The following is an 11,613-nucleotide window of genomic DNA, read 5'->3' on the forward strand; positions in this document are numbered from 1 at the left end:
GGGCTACCCTTCAGAATTGCAAATAGAGGTTTTAAATCACCAGTGGTTAGCTTAAGGTAAGGTCTAAGCCAATTAATATCACCCAAAAGTTTTTGAAAATCATTTAAGGTATGTAGCTGCGATCTTCTAATTGTTAGCTTTTGAGAATAAATGGATGTAGGTTCTAATTGGAATCCAAGGAACAAAAAGAGATATTGTGTCTGAATTTTTTCAGGGGCAATGGTGAAACCCCTTTTTTGTAAGGCCAAAACAATAATTTGGGCTAGTTTTTGAGTTTCCTGTAAACAAGCAGAGGAAATCAATATATCATCTATGCAATGGATGATGTAAGCAGAGGGGAAACACAGCCTTATTGGATCTATAGTTTGGGCGACATATCCTTGACACAGGGTGGGGCTATTAGCCATCCCCTGTGGTAACACGCACCACTGAAAGCGGGGATTAGGGCCCACATGGTTAATGACAGGGATAGAAAAGGCAAAGCGGGCACAATCCTCCGGATGAAGGGGAATAGAAAAGAAACAATCTTTTATATCAATGACTATTTTATAAAAGTCTCTAGGAATAGCTATTGGAGAAGGCAAACCAGGTTGTAGGGCCCCCATAGGGACCATAGTTTTATTAACCGCTCTAAGGTCTTGTAACAATCTCCAAGATTTTTTATGAGAAAAATAGGGGTGTTCCAAGGTGAAGTGGACTGTTCAAGGTGCCCTTGTAATAATTGTTCCTGCACCAACTGTAGGGCAGCTTGAACCTTTTCTTGAGGCATGGACCACTGATCGATCCAGACTGGATCATTTGACTTCCAAGATATTTTATCAGCCTGGAGTGCAGGAGGAACAGTGGTCTCTATGAAAAAAGGTCTGCTCCTCCTCTATCTGTTTTGGGCGTGGGAGTCAAGGGTTCTGTGATTCCCTGTTCATTTCTACCTAATCCTTTTCCAGGGAGGAATCCTGTCCTTAACATTTGGTTAGTAATGACCTCATTGGGACTACACATCATCACCCCCATCTGGGAAAGAATATCCCTTTCCCAGAGGTTAACAGGGAGTCCCTCCCTCACCTCTTCTCTCTACCATGAGATCCATTGTAAATTTTCAGCAGGCTCTAGAATTGCTCTTGCCATATCTTTCCAGTCTTGGGGGATTACTCTATTTTTAATAGCCCAAGAAATCAAGATTTGTTTTACAAATGGTGAATGCATTCCAAAATTAGTTACACTTTCCTTAAATTTCCTTAATTCTAACACATCCATGGGTTGCCATTCAAATTCTTCATAACCCTGTGGATGATCATCATCTGGAGGCCTTTGTTGACACTAACTGGATAGACTAAAGTTTGTTTCCTAAAAACCTTAGGTTGGCTTTCTCTAATTTTATCTTCTGTCTCTACCTGAGTTTTTTCTTTAATTGAAAATTTAAATTCCTCCCTTAAGGTCTGTACCCATGCTTCATATCTCTCCTTCTGTCGTTCCTCCTGTTCCTTGAGTTCCTGAATTCTCTGTTCAAGGCTCTGCCTCCACACTTTGAATTTTTCTTTATATTGTACTTCTAATAGTCTGCTGTTCATTATCTTTTGATTGATTAATTTTAAGAAGTTATTCTCCAAGTCTTGCTTCCAAACCTCATTACTTTCTCTCTGCTGTTCAGTATGATCTGTGAGCTGTTGTATGTTCTGTTCTAACCTCCTTTCTAGTTCCTGTCTCCCACCTTCATTTTCATCTTTCTGTCTCTTATTCTGATCTATAATTTCCTGTGTCCTCAATTCTAGTGCTCCTTCTAGGCTGCATTGCCAAGACTTAATTTTCTCTTTCTGTTGTTCATGCTGCTCCATAATTTCCTGTATCTTCTGTTCTAAGCTCTGCTTCCATAATCTTAGCTTCTCTTTATGTTGTAATTCTGATATTGCAGCCTCTGCCTTATCTTGATTTGCTAATTTTAATAAGTTATCCTCTAGACTTTGCTTCCAGATTTTATCTCTATCTCCTTGCTGTTCAATTTGATCTATGAGTTGTCGAATTCTTTTTTCTAGCGTCTCTTCCAGCTCCTGTCTCCATCTTTCATTCTCTTTCTTTTGCTTATTTTGACCTATGAATTCCTGCACCTTTGATTCTAATGTTTCCTCTACGTCATGCTGCCAAGTCTTAAGCTTATCTCTCTGTTGCTCAGAGTCATCTATAGATTTCAGAAATTTCTGTTCTAGCATTACTTGTAATTTCTTTTCTAAGGCCAGAAATTTGCCCTCTAGGGCCCTGTCTTTTGAGAAGATATAGTAAATCAAGAGAATGAATATTGCAATACCGGTAAATGATAAGGGGTCTATTTCCTCAAAATTCACAACCGTCAGACCACTCATAATATCATTCCATAAGGCCCAAAAGATATTCATTGTGTTTCTCATCTTTAAGTATCAAAAGGTTATATATCTCTCTTTACATCAAAGTAGTACCTGATCCGAAATTTTGTACCTTTTTCTCCCTCCGTTGTTCGCTTCAGAACACGTGCAGTCCTCTCGATTCTTTGTTCCCAGGGAGGGGCCTCTTTAGGTTGCTGCTGGCAATGCTTGCTTGTGTGCTGATCTCAGGACTCCTGTTCAACGTGCCAGCCAGAAAACTACCTCACAGGCAGTTGTGCTCTAGGTTCTCCTATTCCTTTCTTCAATACTTGGTGCTGCCCTTGGCTGTAGCTCTCTGTCTGGGGTTTGGGGCAGGGAGCCTCTCTGCAGTTCTCCGTAGACCCCTCAGACCCAATCAACTTTCAATCCACCAGTACTCCTGCCTGTATCTCTGCCAGAGCCTTATTCTGGGGGTGAGAGGGAAGTAAATTTTATCTCAGGTTAGTTGAGTTCTAATGGATAGGTTGGGCGCCAATTTGTTGCAGTAACCTCTCCGGCCCGAATGAGCCGGCACAAAGAAAACACAACTCAATATGAATACAAGCTGGCACCTAGATTGGGCAGCTATTCCCAGCTCTCAACTCCCTCATTGCTTGCACCTTTTCTCTGCCAGGTCTCCAGCTCCTCCGTCTCCAACGACTCCCTCTCCTCTCCTCTCTCCACCTCCTCCTCCCTTCCAATTTCCCTTCCCCCTGCCCAAATCACGCCTCTCTTGCCTTTATTTTACAAATTAAACGGGAGTTTCTGATAAGGTCACCAGAGTCCTGAGTACTGACTGGGCAGCCTTCCTTGGGGCAGAGGAATTAGCATCAAAATAGAGAGAACTCCAGGGCAAACCACCACAATGGAGGGGGTGGCAAAGGTCGGCAAGGACACTGCTCTCCTTAATCATTCACTTCATGTAACAACAGCAGTTTGTATGTCTGTTAGTCTCAAGGTCACAGGGTAGATCAAAACACATCTTAAACCACTGAAAATAGTAGAGAAGCTTTAGTTCTAAAACCATAGGAAGTTAAACTAGAAATCAGAACCAAGAAATAAGTACCAATTTACCAGGTACATATATATATATATATATATATATTTTTTTTTTTTTTTTGAGTAGGGGAAATTTTTAGTATAGAATTGGAATAAGAGTTAAACAACCCTTCCCTACAAATTGGTAAATTTATAGTATTTGCATAGAAACTTAACAAGTCTATTGAAACTACACATGTTCAGTCCAGGAATTTTATATTTCCACAAGAACAAAATTAACCATTCGAGTCCTATTTATTTCCACACTTAGTAATAGAAAAAAATTGAAATCACCTAAGTAGTCACCATATGCATAGCAAACCTAAATATTCAGAAATCATACTTTTTTAAAAACAAAATTTGAGTGAGTTTGTGTTCAACACACTCATTCCATAGAGGGAAATTAACATCATGTAATAGAGACAAAAGGAAAAAAAATACTTTCATATTACAAGGTTTGATCTTCTCATTGTGTCCTGGATTTCCTGTATGTTTTGGGCTAGGAGCTTTTAGTGGTTTACATTATCTTTGGCAGTTGTGTTGATGTTTTCTATGGAATCTTCTGCCTCTGAGATTCTCTCTTCTATCTCTTGTATTCTGTTGATGATGCTTGCATCTATGACTCCTGATCTCTTCCCTAGGTTTTCTATCTCCAGGGTTGTCTCCTTTTGTGCTTTCTTTATTGTTTCTATTTCCATTTTAAAATCCAGGATGGTTTTGTTCAATTTCTTCACCCGTTTGGTTTATTTTCCTGTAATTCTTTAAAGGACTTTTGTGTTTCCTCTTTAAGGGTTTCTACTTGTTTACTAGTGTTGTCCTGTATTTCTTTAAGGGAGTTATTTGTCCTGCTTAAAGTCCTCCACCATCATCATAAAATGTGATTTTAAATCTAAATCTTGCATTTCCAGTGTGTTTGGATAGACGGTATTTGCTTTGGTGAGAGAACTGGGCTCTGATGATGCCAAGTAGTCTTGGTTTCTGTTGCTTAGGTTCCTGTGCTTGCCTCTCACCATCAGGTTGTCTCTGGTGTTAGCTTGTCTTATTGTCTCTGACAGTGGCTTGACCCTCCTGTAGGCCTGTGTAAGCACTCCTGTAGACCTGTCTTCTTTCAGCTGGATCTGGGATCCGAGAGCTCTGCTCTCAGGTGTGTAGGCACTCCTGGTGACTGGTTTTCAGCTCTTGGCACAGGCAGAACCCCCTGATTGCTCCTAGGTTGCTGTGCCCAGGGGGCACAGATGCTAGGCGATTTCCTCTTAGATTGGGAATGTGGGCAGAGAGTAGTGTCCTCTGAGTTCTCAGGAGTTTCCAAACTTCTGAGGGTCTAGCTCTCTCCTCCATGGGATTTGGATGCAGGGACCTGTGGGATCAGTTCAGTTCAATTCTGGGCAGAGCCAGAAACCAGAATTGTCCTGTCCCAGAGAACTTCTGCCTTTGTTCTTTGTGTGTCCTAAGTCTACCAGTCAGGCCACTTGGAGCAGAAAAGTTGGTCTTACCTCTGCTCTCAGGTGTGTAGGTGCTCTTGGCAACTGGCTTTCAGCTTTTGGAGCAGGCAGAAACCCAAAGGGTCCTGCCCTTGACTGCTCCTAGGTCCCTGTGCCCAGGGGGCACAGATGGCACTAGGCGATTTCCTCTTGGGTCAGGAATGTGGGCAGAAAGTAGTTGTCTCCCCTGAGTTCTCAGGAGTGTCTGTCAGGAGTATTTTAACATATTGGGAATTATAACATGAATTTTAGCAGGAGATATATGCATATTTCTGAACTTTGCAGAGAAATTCATTCAACTGTAGGATTAATAGGAGAGTTAAAATAAAACTTAGATATTTAAATACTACATGTACTGCACATAAGGTAGTAGGTACAATTGCTTTAGTAATTGTTTCAAATGTATATTTGAAAATCGGAGAATTTAAAAACAACCTTTTAACCAGCAAGTAGAATGCAGGTGCTATGGATGAGCAAACGTGCATTCCAATAAAATATTCTTTAGTGAGGAAGGCAGAAAAGATGGGGCTGAGAGAAATGGGAACAAAGAGTAGGAGAGGAAGAGAAACAAGTAAGAGATTTGATAGGCTTCAGTTCTACTAGGGAATGACCTGAAAGTTTGCCCGGGGTCATGTTTGGAATAGTTCTCTCTCTTTGGAAGACAGTGGTGGAAGCATAGCATTGACAGTTTTCAGAGGGCAAAGCCATGTTTTGCAAGATTAAAACTTACTTATTAATAATAATATTTAACTTTTAAAATTCTTTGTTATGCTGGGGCCAGGAGCCATTGGCTTCAGGCTTAATGGGGGTTGGGGGTGGGGAATATTCTGGCTCTTTGTTCTTTCCTTGAGTTCCTTAACTCCTTGTGAGCCAGGAAAGACAGACATACTCTCAGAAAGAAAAACTTGTACCCAGGCAATGTTTAAAGGCACAAATGTATTCATGTGCACCACACACACACACACACACACACACACACACACACACACACACACACACACACATTCTGGTTGGGCCTGACCACTTGTCTTATCAACTCTACAAATATTCATGCATACTTACATACACACACCTATACTTACATATACATACATACATACATACATACATACATACATACATACATACATACATGCATACATACAAACAAACACATTTAGTGGATAGAGCAAGTACCCCAGGATCAGGTTCCATTGAGCAAGCACAAATGCAGAAAAAAAACACCCCACTCATTCTGGATGAAAGATAAGCTCCAACAATAATTGCTCAAAGAAAGAAAAAGATTCTTTTTATTGCTGAAAATAAGAGGGAAAAAAAAACACCTCATCCTCTTTATTGCTGAAATAAAAAGTCTTCAATTCTATTGGCGAAAGAATAAACCTTTTCCTTCTTATTTCTGAGTGAAAGAAGCCTTGTTCTTGTCAGTAAAAAGCCTGCTTTCTTACTGTTGTCATTTTTAGTTTTTATACCTTCTCAGGAGAATGGATCACATGGTCTTCCAAGTGTAAGTCCTGCATGACCCAGAAGAATGGTGTGATATGTTTTGCTGCCCCTGAAACAGAGCCAGCAGGGCATGGGCCTCTATGAGTGTTGACAGTTGCTGGGCATGAGACTTTTTTGAATAAAAAAATATATATTTTGCTTCATGTTCCTCCTTCAGTAAATATTCTCCCTGCCAAGATTATCAGGGAATGTCTTCTCTGCCAAGGTTAATACTCTATGCTAATCAAAGTATGAGTCCAAGAGGCAAAGATGTTAAATGCTGAGACAGTCCTTACAGTTGTGGGAAAAGTTCTCTGAAAACACAAGTTCAAAAACATATAATTTCTCAACTACACACAATTTAAGGCTACAGTGTGGATTGTATAAGGAACTTCATGAACCTAGAAGAGCAGAGGCAGCTTCGCTATGAGCTAACTTGTTAGAAAGATACAAAGGCAGGAAAATTCTTGAGTTAAGGGTCAGCGAGGGACAGAGTTTAGGTCCAGGTCCAGGCATGGTGGGAATGGCAATTTCAGGATGGGATCCCACCCAGACAAATTTATTGTCTGTGCTAACAAAGGCAGGCAGATGTCTGAATTCATTTGCAAAGGTAAAAAAATATGCTTGCTGTCTTTTTCTAAGAATCAGAGGGCTGGGGTCATGGAATTATGATTTGTGGGATAATTAAAGGGGAACCTGGACTAAATGACTGAATTTAGATGTAATAAAAGACTGGGTCTTGGTCTGGGAGAGCTGAGCTATCTGGATGAGTTGTCTGGAGATCTCTAGAAGAAGCTGTTTCAAGCAGAACACAGGCTGTTAGCTTGTACCCCATGATTGACTTCAAGTGATTTTCCTTTCCTTTCCTTTCTTTCCTTTCCTTTCCTTTCTTTCCTTTCCTTTCCTTTCCTTTCCTTTCCTTTCCTTTCCTTTCCTTTCCCTTCCTTTTCTTTTATCTGCTTTTCTTTCCTTTTATTCTTTTTTTTTTTTTTAAAGATTTATTCATTTATTATATATAAGTACACTGTAGCTGTCTTCAGATACACCAGAAGGGGGCATCGGATCTCTTTACAGATGGTTGTGAGCCACCATGTGGTTGCTGGGAATTGAACTCAGGACCTCTGGAAGAGTAGTCGGGTGCTCTTAACCGCTGAGCCATCTCTCCAGCCCCTTTCCTTTTATTCTTTTCTTATTTAATGCTCTCAAACACACCTTCTCTCAGGAACTCCTCTCCAAGCATCTTTACATCTTAAAAGTTCATCATATATTAGCCCCAAAGCTCAGATTACCCAAGATGCAATCCACAGACCACATGGAGCTCAAGAAGAAGGATGACTAAAGTGTGGATGCTTCAGTCCTTCTTAGAAGGGGAAACAAAAATATTCATAGGAGGAGGTATGGAGACAAAATTTGGAGCAGAGACTGAAGGAATGACCATTCAGAGCCTGCCCTACCTGGTGATCCACCCCATATACATACAGCCACCAAACCCAGACAATATTGCTGATGCCAAGAAGTACATGCTGAGCCTGATCACTGTCTCCTGAGAGGCTCTGCCAGAGTATGACAAATACAGAGGCAAATGCTGGCAGCCAACCATTGAACCGAGAATGGGGTCCCAGTTGGAGGAGTTAGAGAAAGGGTTGAAGGAGCTGAAGTGCTTGCAACCCCATTAGAACAATAATACCAACTAACCAGAGCTCCCAGGGACTAAACCACCATCCAAAGAGTACACATGGACAGACCTATGGCTCCAGCTGCATAAGTAGCGGAGGATGGCCTTGTTGGGCACCAAAGGGAGGAAAAACTCCCATGTCTCAAACCCCAGTGGAGGGGAATATCAGGGGGGAGGGAGGGAGGTGGTTGGGTGGGGAAAAGTGGATAACATTTGAAATGTAAATAAAAATATCCAATAAAAAAGTTCATCATAAATCGAATAAGGAGTTTCATCAGGAATGCTTATATGTTTCCATTAAGAGTAATTATCTAATTAAACATTCATTATCTGTCACTAGCTCTACAAGTTCATTAAAAGTTCAAAACAATTTTTATATTATGTTAGCACAGTTTTGTCAAGAGGCAAGTAATCTGTCTTGTGTCTCATTAGTTTTGAAGTTTTGTATAGTTAAATCCAGTCAATATTTTATTTTTTGTCTTTTCACTTACAATAAATTGTCCATTCCTAGTGTATGACATTTTACATATTAAATAATGGTTTTGCAGCTAGCCTAGAAGGAATGTTTTCCCTGATCATAAATTTATTCCAAGCCTGCTTTCTATCCTAGTACAATTAGACTATGGACACATGAATGTTTACAGAGTCCTAATTGCAGCTTTTTGTTTATAGAGGACTCAAAATTTACCTGTATAAATTTAGTCATTATTAGGAATTATGAAATAATCAATTTATCTAGATAGCATTACTACAAGAGAGTATATCTTCATTGATCTGCAGACTATATGCCCAGTAGGGTGTGCTAATGCCCAGGAACTATTAGACTAATTTAATAATGACAGGGAAAGCATATCATCAATAAAAAAAAATCAATGTTGATATGAGATTTCTAAAGGCCCTGCAATTCAGAATTTACCCATTGGAGCCATGCAAAGATAGTAGGCCATCTCCAGGAAAGTTACTCGCATGCCTTTAGCCTATCTTAGATGCCTCCTGACAAAAATCCCTGATTTAAAATTTTGTTTTTATTTCTCATAGTTTGAGAATTTCATACACACATATAATGTGTTTTAATCAACTCTGATCCCTCATCCCCTCCTCTCTAATCCCTCCCATATCTACTGTCACTGTAATTCTCCTCTTCTAACTTCACATACTCTCCTTTTACAAAAACACAATTAGTGCTGTTTTTACATGCATGAGTATAGGACCACCTGTGGGAACATGGGTAGAATTCATGGACTAAATCCCTGAAGAAAACTGAACATTTCTTCCCTTACAGGTGATCAACAACCAGTAGCTTCCCAGCATGGGATGGGACTTCATGAGCCTCACCCTGACTATGCTGGGGCTTTAGCTGGCTTGATCATTTGCATGTTTTGTGTGAATTGAGTTCATGTGTGTAATAGCTTTGTCATGTCTGGTAAATACTGTTTTGCAAAGACTCCTATTACTTCCCATTCCTACAATCTTTCTGGCCCCTCTTCCATGATGATGTCAGTCTCTTTTCCTTTATACAATGACCACTTGTGCATTTCTGAAGTAATCACCACCTAGTGCAAAAAGAAGCTCTTTAATGAAGGCTGAAAGTCACCAATTAAGGAGACTGAGTCAAGGTAAAAAAAATTAATTATGCTATGTCTGAAAAGCATCCTTATGAGACATCAGTAGACAAGTGGGTAGGCCAGGGCTGTATAAAAAATCAGCTGAGCAAGCGTAGGTGGCAAAGCAGGAAATAGAGTTCCTCTTTGGTTTCTGCTTTAGTTCATGTCTTAAGGTTCATACCTTGGCATCTCTTGATGGTTGGCTATAATCTGTAATCTGAAATCCTTTTCCTTCCCAAGTCCATGTTGTCTGGTGCTTTATCACAGCAACAGAAAGCAAACAGGAACACTTGCTAACCATCTCTCACCACCTGTCCTTAACCAATATCTCAACCTGATTCCCAGTAACCAACACCTGCACTCACTTAATCCCCAGTAATCACCACGTATATGAACGAGGTAAATGAACACTTTTATTCATTCAGTCTCTAACAACCTCTCTTCTCACCAGTCCCTTACAACCTCTTTCTCCCTGACCACATGTATCACTCTACTAACTCTTGGTCATCAAGATCTTCCTCAACCAAGTTGTTAGTAATCAACATCTTCCCATGAGGAGCCTCTGGTATCCAATCATCCTCACAGCATTGCCTTGTTGACCAACATCTGCCTCTCTTTACCAAGTACCCGAGTAAACTTCTCACCCTAGTTCTAGGTAACCAATATAACCCCACCCAATTCCTGGCAACCAACATCTCCCTTGGTCCTTGCCCCTAGTAACTAACATCCCCAACCATCTAGTTCCTGGACAGTGACATTTTCCAGAACATAGTCTGAATTAACCAAAATTCCTGTCTACAATATATCCCTAGTAAGCAACAGATTGAAGTACATAGTCATCTATAACTGTGATTTTCTTTTTTCTAGCCCTTGAGATCACACAACTTAAGGAAGAAAGCATTTATTCTGGCTTATGTTGCACTTGTTCTGGCTTACATTTTTAGGCACCCATTCCATCACAGTCAGAGGACTTGGCAGAAGATAGAGAAGACTAGACCTGGATTGAGGGAAAGGCATGCTAGCAGAAGCAGTAGGCTTTACATTCCTGCTGTCACTCCTACTTGGGAAGCTGAGCAAGCAGCAAGTGGGACTGGGCTAGAAAACCTCAAGGTCAGCCCTCAAGGAATCACTTCCTCTAGAGAGCCACTACTTCCTGGATGTCCTAAAAACCTCTGCAAACAATGCCACTCAATGTTCAAATATTAAGACAAAGAGAGATTCCACCTCACACCAGTCAGAATGTCTAAGATCAAAAACTCAGATGATGTTGAGGATGTGGAGAAAGAAGATCACTCCTTCATTGTTGATGGGATTGCAAGTTGGTATAATCACTCTGGAAATCAGTCTGGTGGTTTCTCAGAAAATTGGATATAGTACTACCTAAGGACCCACTTATACCACTCCTGGGAATATACTGAAAAGACGATCCAACATGAAATAAGGGCACATGCTCCACTATGTTCATAGCAGCCATATTTGTAATAACCAGAAACTGGAAACAACCGAGATGTCCCCTCAACAAAGGAATGGATACAGAAAATGTGGTGCATTTATACAATGGAATCCTACTCAGCTATTAAAAACAATGACTTCATGAAATTCTCTGGCAAATGGATGGAACTAGAAACTATCATTCTGAGTGAGGTAACTCAGTCACAAAAGAACACACATTTGGTATGTAGTCACTGATAAGTGGATATTAGGCAAAGAACTTAGAATACCCATGATACAACTCAGGGACTACATGAAGCTCAAGAGGGAGACCAAAGAGTGGATGCTTCATTCTTACTTAGAAGGGGGAACAAAACAATCAAAGAAGTAGAGGATGAGAGGGAGGTGGGAGTAAGAGAAGGGCAGGGGGAAAAGAGGGGCAGAATCAGGTATGGGAGGAGATGTACAGAAGGTCAGGAAATTGAACAGAGCTGTGTAGCAATGGGGGATGGGAAACAGGGAGTGGCAAC

This window comes from Rattus rattus, chromosome 12 (assembly GCF_011064425.1).
Source record: "Rattus rattus isolate New Zealand chromosome 12, Rrattus_CSIRO_v1, whole genome shotgun sequence".
Lineage (NCBI taxonomy): Eukaryota > Metazoa > Chordata > Mammalia > Rodentia > Muridae > Rattus > Rattus rattus.